Consider the following 17648-nt stretch of genomic DNA (forward strand, 5'->3'; position numbering starts at 1 on the left):
GCTACACCGCCTGTTTACCTAACTACTATTTTGTAATGGCATCTAGGCCAGGAAATCCTTTTGGGCCTAGTAGAATTTGGTGCTACTCAGTAGCGTACCCCACCCATGAAGCAAGCTACACCGCCTGTTTACCTAACTACTATTTTCTAACGGCATCTAGCCCAGGAAATCCTTTTGGGCCTAGTAGAATTTAGTGCTACTCAGCAGCGTACTTCACCCATGAAGCAAGATACACCGCCTGTTTACCTAACTACTATTTTGCAACGGCATCTAGCCCAGGAAATCCTTTTGGGCCTAGTAGAATTTGGTGCTACTCAGCAGCGTACCCCACCCATAAAGCAAGCTATACCGCCTGTTTACCTAACTACTATTTTGTAACGGCATCTAGCCCAGGAAATCCTTTTGGGCCTAGTAGAATTTAGGGCTACTCAGCAGCGTACCCCACCCATGAAGCAAGCTACACCGCCTGTTTACCTAAATACTATTTTGTAACTGCATCTAGCCCAGAAAATCCTTTTGGGCCTAGTAGACTTTGGTGCTACTCAGCAGCGTACCCCACCCATGAAGCAAGCTACACCACCTGTTTACCAAACTACTATTTTGTAGTGGCATCTAGCCCAGGAAATCCTTTTGGGTCTAGTAGAATTTGGTGCTACTCAGCAGCGTACACCACCCATGAAGCAAGCGACACTGCCTGTTGATCTAATTACTAATTTTTAACTGCATCTAGCCCAGGAAATTGTTTTGTACCTAATAGCATTTTGTGCTACTCAGCGGAGTACCCCACCCATGAGGCAACCAACACCACCTGTTGATCTAATTACTAATTTTTAACTGCATCTAGCCCAGGAAATCGTTTTGTACCTAATAGCATTTTGTGCTACACAGCAGAGTACCCCACCCATGAAGCAAGCTACACCGCCTGTTTACCTATGTACTATTTTTTAATGGCATCTAGCCCAGGAAATGCATTTGGGCCTAGGAGAATTTAGTGCTACTCAGCAGCGTACCCCACCCATGAAGCAAGCTACACCGCCTGTTTACCTAAATACTATTTAGTAACGGCTTCTACCCCAGGAAATCCTTTTGGGCCTAGTAGAATTTAGTGCTACTCAGCAGCGTACCCCACCCATGAAGCAAGCTACACCGCCTGTTTACCTAAATACTATTTTTTAACGGCATCTGGCCCAGGAAATTCTATTGGGCCTAGTAGCAATTTCTGCTACTCAGCAGAGTACCCCACCCATGAAGCAAGCTACACCGCCTTCTTTCTTTCTCAATCTAACCCCTTGGCTCTGGGGTGTCCACTCTCCCTTCCGCTCTCTCCTTTTCACAGGTGTACTACCGCATGTTTTCACACTGTGACAAATCTTTTGGGCCCAGGCATAAGAAGTCGTCGAGGTAATGGATAATATGTGCCGCCTTACAAACGTCCATGACGACACATTCGAGGAAGCAACTAAACGCCTCAAATATTGAGCAGGATATAGAGCACCCCATGGGCAAACAGCGATCTATGTAGTATGCTCCTTCACAGAAGCAGCCCAATGGGAGGACACTATTCGGAGGCACAGGTAGTAACCGGAACGCCCCCTCAATGTCTGTTTTGGCCATTAGAGTGCCCCTTACCAACTTGTTGACTCACCTGATTGCCTCGTCAAAGGAGGTACAGTATATAGTACTGTACTTGGTTCCGCGTCGATGTTGTCGTTTACTGACCTGCCCCTTGGACATGACAAATGGTGGATTAGTGAGAATGTATTGGGTTCATATTTTGACACAACTCCCAACGGGGGTACCACTACCTCTTCTAAGGAAAGTGTTCTGAATGGACCCGCCGCCATTCTACCTAAAGATATTTATTTTTTTATTTTTTTTGTCAAGACGTCGGGGTGTTGGTATAGTGATTTTAGATTTTTACTCCAGCCTTTCTTGATTTTAGAAGGGCATGACATGCCTATATCTGTGTCTCCTCCTCCTTTTACTCCTCCGCCTCTTTTCTTTTCGCATGACTATATGTAGTTGTGACTTTTCCATGTGTTTGTTATGTCTTCTGAGCAGTTTGTCAGCTTTTGGACACCTTTTAAGGTGTTTTCTATGTGTTTGTATGTGTTTGCCTGCCATTGGTTTCAATGGGGTTCGACGGTGTTCGTCGAACGTTCGACGAACATTCGTTGAACACGTCCCTGTTCGACGAACCGAACCCGAACACTAGGGAGATGGCTCAACACTACTCTCTACATATCAATATCGGAAATATAGACCTAATTACTTACAAAGGGACTTTCCTTTTCAGCAATGAGTGGACTTGATAAATTTGAATTGACCAAAGATCTCTACCTCTTCTGTAGACAATTAGCAATTAAAATATTGTACCATCAACTCTCACTAATAGATGAATTTCCAGACTAGGATAGACAAGTCTTTAAGTACCTGGTAGATCTACTTACCGAAACTGATGATACGCAGGGTAGAAGAAGGTTCAATGGTAGATTACCATCGCAGGCTACTCTGAAATTTTCTGTTTCCAGCCATTCAAATATTTTTTGAGACAACGTGTAGGGATATAAAGACTCAAAATAGACAAGAACTGTCAAAATAATTTAACAAAGGATGAAAAATCAGTACTATTGGGACTGAGAAATAATGATTTATTTGAAATCAAAGAAGCAGATAAAGGTGGGAATATTGTCCTTTGGCTTAAGGATATGTATTGCCAAGAAGCAAAACGCCAACTGGATAATACCCAATACCATCAAAAGCTACCAGCAGATCCAACCCCAACTTTCAAGACGGAAATAGACAGATTAATGTTAAAGGCCTTTACCTGTGGCATTATTAACAAGAAGGAACAGGAATTTCTAACAACAACCCACTCAATGATTCCAACATTTTACATGGTACCAAAAATGCACAAGTCCATTAATATGCCACCAGGTAGACCAATCATCTCTGGTTTGTGGGGACTGTATGAAAGGCCATGTTCTTATCTCGATTATTTTTTACTGCCTATGGTTAAGGCCTTGGATTCATACGTACGAGACTCTTCAGATCTCATACAACTCTGTGAGACACTGGAGGTACTAGATAATGCAATCTTAGTAACCCTTGATGTGGAGGCCCTGTACACTAATATTGAACACAAATTAGGTATGATGACAATCTCCTATTTTCTAAACAAGCATTCTACAGGGGATGGGGGACATGATACCTTTGTTCTGGAATTACTTAAATTTGTCCTTGTGAAGAATTATTTTGTGTTTGATAGAATGATTTACAAACAAGTATCGGGGATCGCCATGGGAGCAAAATGTGCACCCTCCTACGCCAACCTCTTCATGGGGTGGTGGAAGGAGATTCATGTGCGGAAGCTCAACATTTTTTCCACTTTTGTGGTAAAGTGGCTTCGATATATAGATGACATTATCATAGTTTGGTCTGGGACGTCTGAACAACTGTGTACCTTTATTGGTGAACTTAACGATAATTGCTGGAATATTAAACTAACTTCTTCTATATCCACCACCTCAGTCGATTTTTTGGACCTAAAGCTGTCGAATGATTAAAATCCTATCACCACCTCATTATTTTGGAAACAGACGGCTAGAAATAATCTCCTACATTTCAAGAGTTTCCATCCAACACATTTGAGAAAAGGAATACCTAAAGGACAATTCCTTAGACTTAGAAGAAATTGTAGCCGCTCAGAAGACTTTATCAGAGAATCTCGCCAATTGACAAACAGATTCCATGAGCGAAGGTACCCTCGGAGAATCATTTCAGGAGCTTTTGAATTTTCCATGAACACAACAAGAGAAGAGGCTCTTAAACCCAGGGTAAGACCAGTAACTAATAAGAACAATTTGACTACAAGGTTTAAGAACCAGTGGAACGATATATATCGGATCCTAAATGCAAATTGGGGTATTCTAAGGAGTGAGCCAAGACTAAGATCTTTCATTGGAGACCAGCTCAAGGTGGTGGCAAGATGGGCCAAGAATTTAAAGGACTATTTATCAAATAGCCATTATAGACGCCCTGTTACTAAACTAAGGACAGGTCATTCCAATAGGGGCTCTTTTCCCTGTTGAAGTTGCTCAATTTGCCCACGAATGATCTCTAGCAGAGGTGTTTCAGTACAACATTTGCCTACACAGATACAATCGAGAGCGTACTTTAATTGCCGATCACGCAACTTTGTTTACGCACTGATCTGTGGATGCGATAAGATCTATGTGGGACAAGCAACACAAAAGCAACGACGCAGAGCCCCACAGCACCCATCGAACATTGCAACAGCCAGATCTGATAGATCTAAAGGTAAATCTATTACCTCAGTGGCAGCAGATTTTCTAGATGTTCATGGGTGCTCTGCTGGTTCCCTTAGAGTAATAGGTTTGGAAGGTGTCAAAGTGAACATAAGGGGTGGGAACATCTCAGAGGAGCTTCTCCAAAGAGAAGCCAGATGGATTTATGACTTGGGTAGTCTTTCACCAGAAGGCATTAATGAGGAGTTACTATACTTGGGTTTCTACAGGAGGAAGTAATCCTCATTACTTTGGCCGGTTTTATAATACACGTGGTGAAAACAAATCTTTTCCCATTGCCTCATTTCTTTTTATTCCATCTTCCCTGGTGCTTATATTTTCTCCTTCCTTCTCTCTACAGCATTAGTCATCATCTAACTACAAGTATCAATGGACCTGAAGCTTCAGAGTCTGAAATACCAACTAAAGACTTCTAATATATATATTCTTTTTTTTTCAGAAGAAATACCTTAAGAATAATGGTAAATATGGTATTCTTATATAAATGTGTTTGAATAGGATCCAGGTATCAAAAATCAATATTTACCACTGCTTTTGTGTCAGATGTAAGCCATATGGGTTACCTATATTGCTCATTATTGGGTTTATCTAGCAAAATATATATATTTAAACAGCAAAATATTTGTGCACAAATATAACTATGGCTTATAGTATTTATTAACACTTTGTGCCAGTTGAAGAATATACCTTATCATGCATGTTTGAATACTAATTCTAAGGTTCTGAAGTCTTTATATGGATATTTAAGATATGAGTAGGGTTGAGCGAAACGGGTCGAACATTTTCAAAAGTCGCCGACTTTTGGCGAAGTCGAGTTTCATGAAACCCGATCCGACCCCTGTGCGTGGTCGGCCATGCGGTACGCGACTTTCGCGCCAAAGTCGCGTTTCAATGACGCGAAAAGCGCCATTTCTCAGCCAATGAAGGTAAATGCAGAGTGTGGGCAGCGTGATGACATAGGTCCTGGTCCCCACCATCTTAGAGAAGGGCATTGCAGTGATTGGCTTGCTGTCTGCGGCGTCACAGGGGCTATAAAGGGGAGTTCCCGCCGACCGCCATGTTACTGCTGCTGATCTGAGCTTAGGGAGAGGTTGCTGCCGCTTCGTCAGAAGCAGGGATAGCGTTAGGCAGGGTCCATTAACCACAAAACCGCTTGTGCTGTAGCGATTTCCACTGCCCAACACCACCTTCGGTGTGCAGGGACAGTGGAAGCTCCTTTTTTTTTTTTTTTTCCTCAGCGCTGTAGCTCATTGGGCTGCCCTAGAAGGCTCCCTGATAGCTGCATTGCTGTGTGTACGCCGCTGTGCAAACCAACTGCTTTTTTCAAAGCAACAATCCTCTTGTTCCTTCCTTTCTGCACAGCTATCTTGTTTGTTTGTCCACACTTTTTATTTAATTTGTGCATCAGTCCACTCCTTATTGCTGCCTGCCATACCTGGCTGAGATTACTGCAGGGAGATAGTAATTGAAGGACAGTTCCTTTTTTTTTTTTTGTGGGAGATTAAGATTGACATTTCTGCTAGAGTGCCATCTCTGTCTGTGTCATCTCTCACTCAGTGGGCCATAGAAAGCCTATTTATTTTTTTGCTTGATTTGGGTTCCAAAATCTACCAGAAAAAATCACAACATCAATCAGTGGGAGAAAAATATTGGCCTCAGGGCTTGTGTGCCACTCCTTACTCCTGTGTGTGCCATCTCTCACTCAGTGGGCCATAGAAAGCCTATTAATTTTTTTGCTTGATTTGGGTTCTAAATTCTACCTGAAAAAATCAATAAATCAATCAGTGGGAGATTAATATTGGCCTTTGGGCTTGTGTGCCAGTCCTAAGCGTGCCATCTCTCTCTCTCTCAGATAGTGGGCCATAGAAAGCCTATTTTTTTATTATTTTATTGGGTTTATAAATTTTCCCTGGAAAAAAAAAAAGTGGGAGATTAATATTGGCCTCTGGGCTTGTGTGCCAGTCCTGAGCGTGCCATCTCTCTCACAAATAGTGGGCCATAGAAAGCCTATTTATTTTTTTGGTTGATTTGGGTTCATAATTCTACCTGAAAAAATCAATCAATCAATCAGTGGGAGATTAATATTGGCCTTTGGGCTTGTGTGCCACTCCTAAGCGTGCCATCTCTCTCTCTCAGATAGTGGGCCATAGAAAGCCTATTTATTATTATTTTTTTTATTGGGTTTATAAATTTTCCCTGGAAAAAAAAAAAAATGGGAGATTAATATTGGCCTCTGGGCTTGTGTGCCAGTCCTGAGCGTGCCATCTCTCTCACATATAGTGGGCCATAGAAAGCCTATTAATTTTTTTGCTTGATTTGGGTTCCAAAATCTACCAAAAAAAATCACTAAATCAATCAGTGGGAGATTAATATTGGCCTCTGGGCTTGTGTGCCACTCCTGACTCCTGTGAGCGTCATCTGTCACTCAGTGGGCCCTAGAAAGCCTATTTTTTGTTTTATTTGTTTTCTAAATTCTCCCTGAAAAAAATCATTTTATTTTCTTTGGTTTCTAAATTATTCCTGAAAAAAATCATTTTTTTTGTATTTTTTTTTCTCTAAAGTCTCCCTGAAAAAAAAAAAAAAAAAAATCTGTGGGAGATTCATATTGCCCCTTCTGCTTGTGTGCCAGTCTTGACTCCTGGGTGTGCCATCTCTCTCTCTCTCCCCAATTGTGGGCCATAGAAAGCCTATTAATTTTTTTGCTTGATTTGGGTTCCAAAATCTACCAAAAAAAATAACTAAATCAATCGGTGGGAGATTAATATTGGCCTCTGGGCTTGTGTGCCACTCCTGACTCCTGTGTGCGTCCTCTCTCACTCAGTGGGCCCTACAAAGCCTTTTTTTTTTTTTTTTTTCCTAAATTCTCCCTGAAACAATCATTTCATTTTATTTGTTTTATAAATTCTTCTGTAAAAAATAATTTTTTTTAATTTTTTTTTTTTCTGAAGTCTCCCTTTTAAAAAAAACAAACACAAATCAGTGGGAGATAAATATTTACATTTGCGCTTCAGTGACAGTCCTGCGTGTGTGCCATCTCATTTGTTGCCAACAACAACAGAGTGTGTAACATTGTGGCTGATTTTCGTTGTGGTCTCACCCACCTGTAAAGGGGTAGCTAAATCATACTGAAGTTATAGCTCACCGTGTAAGTTGTGTGACAGCAACAAATACCGTTCGTTTGGTAACGTTTTTAAAACAATGAGGAAGTCTGGTGGAAGAGGTCGTGGTCGGGGGCGTTCATTGTCAGCTGGTAATGAGGGTAGTGGTAGTGGTGGAGCATCAGGTGGTTGTGGGAAAAAAAATATTGCACCTAAGTCTGGAGCTGTGGAGCCAGGTTCGTCGTCTGGCTACACAAGGCCTCGAACCCTCCCTTTTCTGGGAGTAGGAAAACCGCTTTTAAAGCCGGAGCATCAAGAGCAAGTTTTGGCTTATCTTGCTGACTCAGCCTCTAGCTCTTTTGCCTCCTCTCGTGAAACTGGTAAAAGTAAAAGCAGCGCGTCGTTAGTGGATGTTCACGGTCAGGGACAAGTCGCTTCCTTGTCCTCTTCAGCAAAAACAACAACAGAGAAGAATGCAGCAGGCGACACAACGGGTTACTCCATGGAGCTCTTTACACATACCGTCCCTGGCTTAGAAAGTGAAGCAGTTAACAGTCCATGCCCATTACAAGTTGAATCTGACATGGAGTGCACTGATGCACAGCCACAGCCAGACTACTATGCTGGTCCTTTGACTCAGACCACAACATTGCCCTCGCAGGGTGCTGATCAAGAATCAGACCCTGATGAGACTATGTTGCCCCATCACGAACGCTATACCACCGACCGACACGGTGACACAGACGAAGTTGCACACGAGCTACAAGAAGAGGTAATAGATGACCCAGTTCTTGACCCCGATTGGCAGCCATTGGGGGAACAGGGTGCAGGCGGCAGCAGTTCTGAAGCGGAGGAGGAGGGGCCGCAGCAGGCATCAACATCGCAACAGGTTCCATCTGCCGGGCCCGTATCTTGGCCAAAACGCGTGGCAAAGTCAAAACCTGTTGGAGGACAGCGTGGCCATCCGGTTAAAGCTCAGTCTGCAATGCCTGAAAAGGTATCCGATGCTAGAAAGAGTGCAGTCTGGCATTTTTTTAAACAACATCCAATTGATCAGCACAAAGTAATCTGTCAAAAATGTTCAACTACCTTAAGCAGAGGGCAGAATCTGAAAAGTCTCAATACAAGTTGCATGCATAGACATTTAACCACCATGCATTTGCAAGCTTGGACTAACTACCAAACGTCCCTTAAGGTTGTAGCACCCTCGGCCAATGAAGCTACTCATCAACGCAACATCCCTTCCGGCAGTGTAGGGCCACCATTTTCTGCACCACCTGCAGTATCTGTGCAGGTTTCTTTGCCAGGCCAAAGCAGTCAGGGTCAGGGAATCTCCAGTTTCGTAGTAGGAAACACTGCATCTAGGGCACCGGCGGCAACAATACCATCTTTCACCGTCTCTCAGTCTGCCATGTCCACCGGCACCCCCGCTAGTTCCACGATCTCCAGCTCTCCAGTCCAGCTCACCCTACATGAGACTATGGTTAGAAAAAGGAAGTACTTAGCCTCGCATCCGCGTACACAGGGTTTGAACGCCCACATAGCTAGACTAATCTCGTTAGAGATGATGCCCTACCGGTTAGTTGAAAGCGAAGCTTTCAAAGACCTGATGGACTACGCTGTACCACGCTACGAGCTACCCAGTCGACACTTTTTTTCCAGAAAAGCCATCCCAGCCCTCCACCAGCATGTTAAAGAGCGCATCGTCCATGCACTCAGGCAATCTGTGAGCACAAAGGTGCACCTGACAACAGATGCATGGACCAGTAGGCATGGCCAGGGACGTTACGTGTCCATCACGGCACACTGGGTAAATGTGGTGGATTCAGGGTCCACAGGGGACAGCAAGTTTGGGACAGTTCTGCCTAGCCCACGGTCTAGGAAACAGTTGGCTGTAGCCGTTCGCACCCCCTCCTCCTCCTCCTCCTCCTCGTCCTCCTGCAGAAGCGAGAGCTCGTCCACAGACCGCAGTCGCACAACCACTCCATCCGCAGCTGCCACTGTTGCACACCAGGTCTCCCATTATGGGGCAGCTACTGGCAAACGTCAGCAGGCTGTATTGGCTATGAAGTGTTTGGGCGACAACAGACACACCGCGGAAGTTCTGTCCGAGTTCTTGCAGCAAGAAACGCAGTCGTGGCTGGGCACTGTAGATCTTGAGGCAGGCAAGGTAGTGAGTGATAACGGAAGGAGTTTCATGGCTGCCATCTCCCTTTCCCAACTGAAACACATTCCTTGCCTGGCTCACACCTTAAACCTGGTGGTGCAGTGCTTCCTGAAAAGTTATCCGGGGTTATCCGACCTGCTCCTCAAAGTGCGTGGACTTTGCGCACATATCCGCGGTTCGCCTGTACACTCCAGCCGTATGCAGACCTATCAGCGTTCTTTGAACCTTCCCCAGCATCGCCTAATCATAGACGTTGTTACAAGGTGGAACTCAACACTGCACATGCTTCAGAGACTGTGCGAACAGAGGCGGGCTGTTATGTTTTTGTGGGAGGATACACATACACGGGCAGGCAGTAGGATGGCAGACATGGAGTTGTCAGGTGTGCAGTGGTCGAAGATTCAAGACATGTGTCAAGTCCTTCAGTGTTTTGAGGAATGCACATGGCTGGTTAGTGCAGACAACGCCATAATAAGCATGAGCATCCCCCTAATGTGTCTGCTGATGCAAAGTTTGACGCACATAAAGGATCAGGCGTCTGCACCAGAGGAAGAGGAAAGCCTTGATGACAGTCAGCCATTGTCTGGTCAGGGCAGTGTACAGGACGAGGTAGCGGGCGAAGAGGAGGTGGAGGATGAGGAGGATGATGGGGATGAGTATATTTTTAATGAGGAAGCTTTCCCGGGGTCATTGGAAATTGGTGGCGTGGCAAGGGCGGGTTCTGGTTTTTTGAGGGACACAAGTGACGTAGATTTGCCTGCAACTGCCCCTCAACCAAGCACAACCGCAGATTTGACAACTGGAACTTTGGCCCACATGGCGGATTATGCCTTGCGTATCCTCAAAAGGGACACACGCATTACAAAAATGATGAACGATGACGATTACTGGTTGGCCTGCCTCCTTGATCCTCGCTATAAAGGCAAATTGCAAAATATTATGCCACATGAGAACTTGGAACTAATATTAGCAACAAAACAATCAACTCTTGTTGACCGTTTGCTTCTGGCATTCCCTGCACACAGCGCCCGTGATCATTCTCACACGAGCTCCAGGGACCAGCAGACCAGAGGTGTTAGAGGGGCAGAAATCAGAAGTGGCGTTGGCCAGAGGGGTTTTCTGACCAGGTTGTGGAGTGATTTTGCTATGACCGCAGACAGGACAGGTACTGCAGCATCAATTCAAAGTGACAGGAGACAACATTTGTCCAGTATGGTTACAAACTATTTTTCATCCCTTATCGATGTTCTCCCTCAACCGTCATTCCCATTTGATTACTGGGCATCCAAATTAGACACCTGGCCAGAATTGGCAGAATATGCATTGCAGGAGCTTGCTTGCCCGGCAGCTAGTGTCCTATCAGAAAGAGTATTCAGTGCTGCAGGTTCAATACTAACTGAAAAAAGGACTCGTCTGGCTACCCAAAATGTAGATGATCTAACCTTCATTAAAATGAACCACAACTGGATTTCGAAATCTTTTGCCCCACCTTGCCCGGCTGACACCTAACTTTCCTATGAAAAGGTCTTGCCTGTGGACTCTTCTGAATGACTTTTCCAATCTCGTAATTTTCTGCACCTGATTGTCCAGCATACGACATGTTTACTCCTAACAAAATGGCCAAACTCCCCACACGGGGCCGTGGTATCGCCACTTTGCGCCAGCACCCGTGAGAGTGCTGTTTGTCTGAAGAGGTGGGTGTGCCCGCTTTTGGTCGACGGCACTGCCACTGGGTCCCTCATAGTACAATAAAGTGTCTCTGGCGGTGGTGGTGCGCACCCAACGTCAGACACACCATTGTAATATGAGGGGCCCTGGGCCTGTACCGCCGGCCACAAGACAGTTTCCCCCCACCCCAGCTCAAACAGTGCTCTACCACTAGCAAAATTATCTCTCACAGCTTCACCAATGTTTAGTCTATGCGCTGACATCCTTCAATGCCTGGCACTGACAATACCATTGTTTTGACATTTTTGTTATGTTAGGCCTTCGAAGCCTGTCTGCGGTCCGTTCTTTCTACAAACACTACACTGACCAGGCCACTGCTGGCCGTGTTCCCCTGGAACCAATTTAAACTTGCCTACAGCCAGCCCAATTTTGTTATGTTAGGCCTTCTTAGTCTGTCTGCCGTCACTCCTTCCACTAGACTTCCACTGACCAGACCACTGTTGCCCGTGTACCCCTGGAACCAATTTTAAATTGCCAACAGCCAAATGTTATTATGTTAGGCCTTTGATGCCTGTCTGCCGTCACTCCTTCCACTAGACTTCCACTGACCAGACCACTGTTGCCCGTGTACCCCTGGAACCAATTTTAAATTGCCAACAGCCCAATGTTATGATGTTAGGCCTTTGATGCCTGTCTGCCGTCACTCCTTCCACTAGGCCTCCACTGACCTGTCTACTGCTGCCCGTGTTCCCATGGAACCAATTGTAAATTGCCTACAGCCAGCCCATATTATTATGTTAGGCCTTCGAAGCCTGTCTGCGGTCCCTCCTTCCACTAGGCCTCCACTTACCTGTCTACTGCTGCCCGTGTTCCCCTGGAACCAATTTTAAATTGCCTACAGCCAGCCCATTTTATTATGTTAGGCCTTCGAAGCCTGTCTGCGGTCCCTCCTTCCACTAGGCCTCCACTGACCTGTCTACTGCTGCCCGTGTTCCCCTGGAACCAATTTTAAATTGCCTACAGCCAGCCCATTTTATTATGTTAGGCCTTCGAAGCCTGTCTGCGGTCCCTCCTTCCACTAGGCCTCCACTTACCTGTCTACTGCTGCCCGTGTTCCCCTGGAACCAATTTTAAATTGCCTACAGGCAGCCCAATTTATTATGTTAGGGCTTCGAAGCCTGTCTGCGGTCCCTCCTTCCACTAGGCCTCCACTGACCTGTCTACTGCTGCCCGTGTTCCCCTGGAACCAATTTTAAACTGCCTACAGGCAGCCCAATTTATTATGTTAGGGCTTCGAAGCCTGTCTGCGGTCCCTCCTTCCACTAGACCTACACTGACCTGTCTACTGCTGCCCGTGTACCCCTTGAACCAACATCATAAAATAAAAAAAAAAGTATTTTGCTTATAAAAAGAACATACTGGTGAGATATCAAATGCAGACATTTTAACATTAAAAACAAACACACAACTAAAATCTGGTACAGTACTAAAAATGGCCACCAGCTACAATTACTTTATCCTGCAAGTATTTAACTGAAAGGTTTTTTAAATTGAAAACACAGATATGGCATCCACCGAGTGTTGTCCTGTCGCGTCTTCTTTATATTATTGCCGAGAAGATGCAAAACAATGAAAATAATAAAATCATTAATTACCAAAATAATAGAGAAAGTCAACACCACATTGCAAATAAACATTCATTCCAAATAAAGAAGCAGGGCGCGTCCGAGGGTGAGTATATACCTAATAAGAATATAATCACCCTCGGACGCGCAATGCTTATTTCCAACAGCCTTCCTTCCTAAGAATCAGCCCTTCCGTGGTGTAGAGAGACGTTGTGTTACACTTCAGGGTGTTCCCCAGGTTGTCTTTCCTGAGCTTCGATCTTCCGGCTCTCGTTTAGTAGTTCTTGGAAACTACACTGCATTAGGCCTTCAAATTGGGTACGGGGTGTAGAGAGAGGGTGTGTTACACTCCAAGGTGTTCCCCAGGTTGCCTTTCCTGAGCTTCGATCTTCCGGCTCTCGTTTAGTAGTTGTTGGAAACTACGCTGCATTAGGCCTTCAAATTGGGTATGGGGTGTAGAGAGAGGGTGTGTTACACTCCAAGGTGTTCCCCAGGTTGCCTTTCCTGAGCTTCGATCTTCCGGCTCTCGTTTAGTAGTTCTTGGAAACTACACTGCATTAGGCCTTCAAATTGGGTATGGGGTGTAGAGAGATGGTGTGTTACACTCCAAGGTGTTCCCCAGGTTGCCTTTCCTGAGCTTCGATCTTCATGCTCTCGTTTAGTAGTTGTCGGAAACTACGCTGCATTAGGCCTACAAATTGGGTATGGGGTGTAGAGAGAGGGTTTGTTACACTCCAAGGTGTTCCCCAGGTTGCCTTTCCTGAGCTTCGATCTTCCGGCTCTCGTTTAGTAGTTGTTGGAAACTACGCTGCATTAGGCCTTCAAATTGGGTATGGGGTGTAGAGAGAGGGTGTGTTACACTCCAAGGTGTTCCCCAGGTTGCCTTTCCTGAGCTTCGATATTCCGGCTCTCGTTTAGTAGTTGTTGGAAACTACACTGCATTAGGCCTACAAATTTGGTATGGGGGAAACATTGGCGCATCTGCGGTCCCTCCTTCCTCTAGGCCTCCACTGACCTGTCTACTGCTGCCCGTGTTCCCCTGGAACCAATTTTAAATTGCCTACAGGCAGCCCAATTTATTATGTTAGGGCTTCGAAGCCTGTCTGCGGTCCCTCCTTCCACTAGGCCTCCACTGACCTGTCTACTGCTGCCCGTGTACCCCTTGAACCAACATCATAAAATAAAATAAAAAGTATTTTGCTTATAAAAAAGAAAATACTGGTGAGATATCAAATGCAGACATTTTAACATTAAAAACAAACACACAACTAAAATCTGGTACAGTACTAAAAATGGCCAGCTACAATTACTTTCTCCTGCAAGTAGTTAACTGAAAGGTTTTTTAAATTGAAAACACAGATATGGCATCCACCGAGTGTTGTCCTGTCGCGTCTTCTTTATATTATTGCCGAGAAGATGCAAAACAATGAAAATAATAAAATCATTAATTACCAAAATAATAGAGAAAGTCAACACCACATTGCAAATAAACATTCATTCCAAATAAAGAAGCAGGGCGCGTCCGAGGGTGAGTATATACCTAATAAGAATATAATCACCCTCGGACGCGCAATGCTTATTTCCAACAGCCTTCCTTCCTAAGAATCAGCCCTTCCGTGGTGTAGAGAGACGTTGTGTTACACTCCAAGGTGTTCCCCAGGTTGCCTTTCCTGAGCTTCGATCTTCCGGCTCTCGTTTAGTAGTTGTTGGAAACTACGCTGCATTAGGTCTTCAAATTGGGTATGGGGTGTAGAGAGATGGTGTGTTCCACTCCAAGGTGTTCCCCAGGTTGCCTTTCCTGAGCTTCGATCTTCCGGCTCTCGTTTAGTAGTTCTTGGAAACTACACTGCATTAGGCCTTCAAATTGGGTATGGGGTGTAGAGAGAGGGTGTGTTACACTCCAAGGTGTTCCCCAGGTTGCCTTTCCTGAGCTTCGATCTTCCGGCTCTCGTTTAGTAGTTCTTGGAAACTACACTGCATTAGGCCTTCAAATTGGGTGTTCCCCAAGGTGTTCCCCAGGTTGCCTTTCCTGAGCTTCGATCTTCATGCTCTCGTTTAGTAGTTGTCGGAAACTACGCTGCATTAGGCCTACAAATTGGGTATGGGGTGTAGAGAGAGGGTTTGTTACACTCCAAGGTGTTCCCCAGGTTGCCTTTCCTGAGCTTCTATCTTCAGGCTCTCATTAAATTGTGGTTAAATGGAACAACTGCATTTGGCGTACTAGTTGGTTTGGGGCCTACTATCGGTGTCTGCCACTCCTTGCTGTTCTCCTGGTTTCCTGTCCTGAAATTCCATTTTCAGGCTCTCGTTAAGTAGTTGTTAATGTTAGACTGCATTTGGCCTACTAGTTGGGTTGGGGCCTACTATCGGTGTCTGCCACTCCTTGCTGTTCTCCTCCACTGAACAAAGCTGTGCCGCCTGTTTACTACGGTTGCCAATTTTGAACTGCATTTCTACTACTTACTGATTTGGCCCTACTCTCTGTGTCAGCCTCTCATTCCAGTTGTCCTCCACTGCAATGCCCCCTGGTTATTCCTGTGTTACCAATTTTGAACTGCATTTAGCCCACTTTATTCTTTGGGCCTATATCTGTGTTTCCACTTCATCGTGCCCATTGCCCAGCCAGTGATAGATGAGTCTGCTGGTACATTGACCCATAACGCAACATTCCCCGTGCATGCTACACAACAACATTGTGACCCTGCTGAAAGTCAGGTTGCTCTTCCCGCATACCATACCACCTTACACGGGGACAAAGAGGAAGGTGCAGATGAAAGTGCAGGTTCCTTCATCAGGTGGGGGGAGGAATACTAGTTGGCGACGTCACTGGCACAGGGCCTCTCATAGTACGCAAAAGTGTTGCTGCCGGTGGGAGGCGCCCCCGCCGTGCAAACACACCGCTGTACTTTGAGGGGCCCTGTGCCAGTGCCAATGCCAACAAGTGGGCCCCCCCTGCTTGCTCAGGATCACAGCACTTGCAAAGTTGAAATACTTACCTCTCCCTGCTCCACTGCCGTGACGTGGTCCAGATTTCCTGGGCCCACTAATTACTTGAACCAGCCCTACCCCACACAACTTTAGCCAAATGACCCCCAATTTCAAATGCCTTCCAATTATTATAAGGTAAATTACGCTTGACAAGCTTCATTAAGAAGAATGGATGGTTTTGACATTAAAATGGGCACTCTAGGTGTTTTCCTGGCCCCCACTCACTGCCGACTATGCTGCCCCATTGACTTGCATTGGGTTTCGTGTTTCGGTCGATCCCGACTTTTCGCCATAATCGGCCGATTTCACTCGACCCGACTTTTGAGATAGTCGGGTTTCGCGAAACCCGGCTCGACTCTAAAAAGGTCAAGGTCGCTCAACTCTAGATATGAGCGTTGGAGGTTTTCAACAATAATAATGTACCTATATGGCACAAGAGCCAGATGTCACCCTATTTGTCCATATGGGATGATAAACAAAGAGATCTACATACATTAGCTTTTGCTATAACAGGTTGAATCTTGTGCACTAACTAACCCTGTATATATGAATTTCCCGTGAGGAATCTCTCATTCCATCTATGGGCTAAGCAAGCACAAATAGTTGGAAAGTTCTGGGTATCCATTCCGACATTATGTAGGATTATGCAGCAATAAGCGACGGCGAAAGTGGTGGAGACACATCTTCGATCATCCATACCCGTATACATACTTGAATGAGCTATTTACTTGACGTATGTAAAGACCATCCCCGACGTGGCATGCGCAAGCGCACTAGAATCGATCATACTATCCATTTGGTTTAGCCTGTAGCCATTAATGCGCAAGTGCATGTAAGAGAACAATCTGGACCATGCATTGCGCAAGCGCAAGATCATCCAAGACGCGCTCTAATGTGCGCTGATGCACTAGGGGATATGACCTCTTCGTTTTAGTTCTGGGGCACCTTTGGAAACGCTTAGAACATAGCGTTACCTGCCTTAGTCGCTCCACACAGCTGGTAAGAATTAAAATTTAATTAAAATATTCATAAATAAGCTAACTATTCCAGACCAGGCTGTTGTGAATTCTGTGGTCAAGCTCCCTCCTGTGGTCATGAGTGGTACTTCGGCTGGTTCTGTCTATGAGCTTCCTCTGGTGGATGTGAGTGGGGCTGCGGCTTCTGAGTTTCCTTCCTCAGGTGACGAGGTTAAGTCGTTAGGTGCTGCTCTATTTAACTCCACCTAGTTCTTTGTTCCTGGCCTCCAGTCAATGTTCCAGTATTGGTCTTGCTCTCTCCTGGATCGTTCTTGTGGCCTGTCTGCCCTGCATAAGCTAAGTTTTGCTTGTGTTACTTTTGTTTGCTATATTTTCTGTCCAGCTTGCTATATTGGTTTTTCTTGCTTGCTGGAAGCTCTGAGACGCAGAGGGAGCACCTCCGTACCGTTAGTCGGTGCGGAGGGTCTTTTTGCACCCCCCTGCGTGGTTGTTTGTAGGTTTTTGTGCTGACCGCAAAGCTATCTTTCCTATCCTCGGTCTATTCAGTAAGTCGGGCCTCACTTTGCTAAAATCTATTTCATCTCTGTGTTTGTATTTTCATCTTAACTCACAGTCATTATATGTGGGGGGCTGCCTTTTCCTTTGGGGAATTTCTCTGAGGCAAGGTAGGCTTATTTTTCTATCTTCAGGGCTAGCTAGTTTCTCAGGCTGTGCCCGAGGCGCCTAGGTCTGGTCAGGAGCGCTCCACGGCTACCTCTAGTGTGGTATGATAGGATTAGGGATTGCGGTCAGCAGAG

The sequence above is a fragment of the Ranitomeya imitator genome, chromosome 1 (assembly GCF_032444005.1).
Source record: "Ranitomeya imitator isolate aRanImi1 chromosome 1, aRanImi1.pri, whole genome shotgun sequence".
In the NCBI taxonomy this organism is placed as follows: Eukaryota; Metazoa; Chordata; class Amphibia; order Anura; family Dendrobatidae; genus Ranitomeya; species Ranitomeya imitator.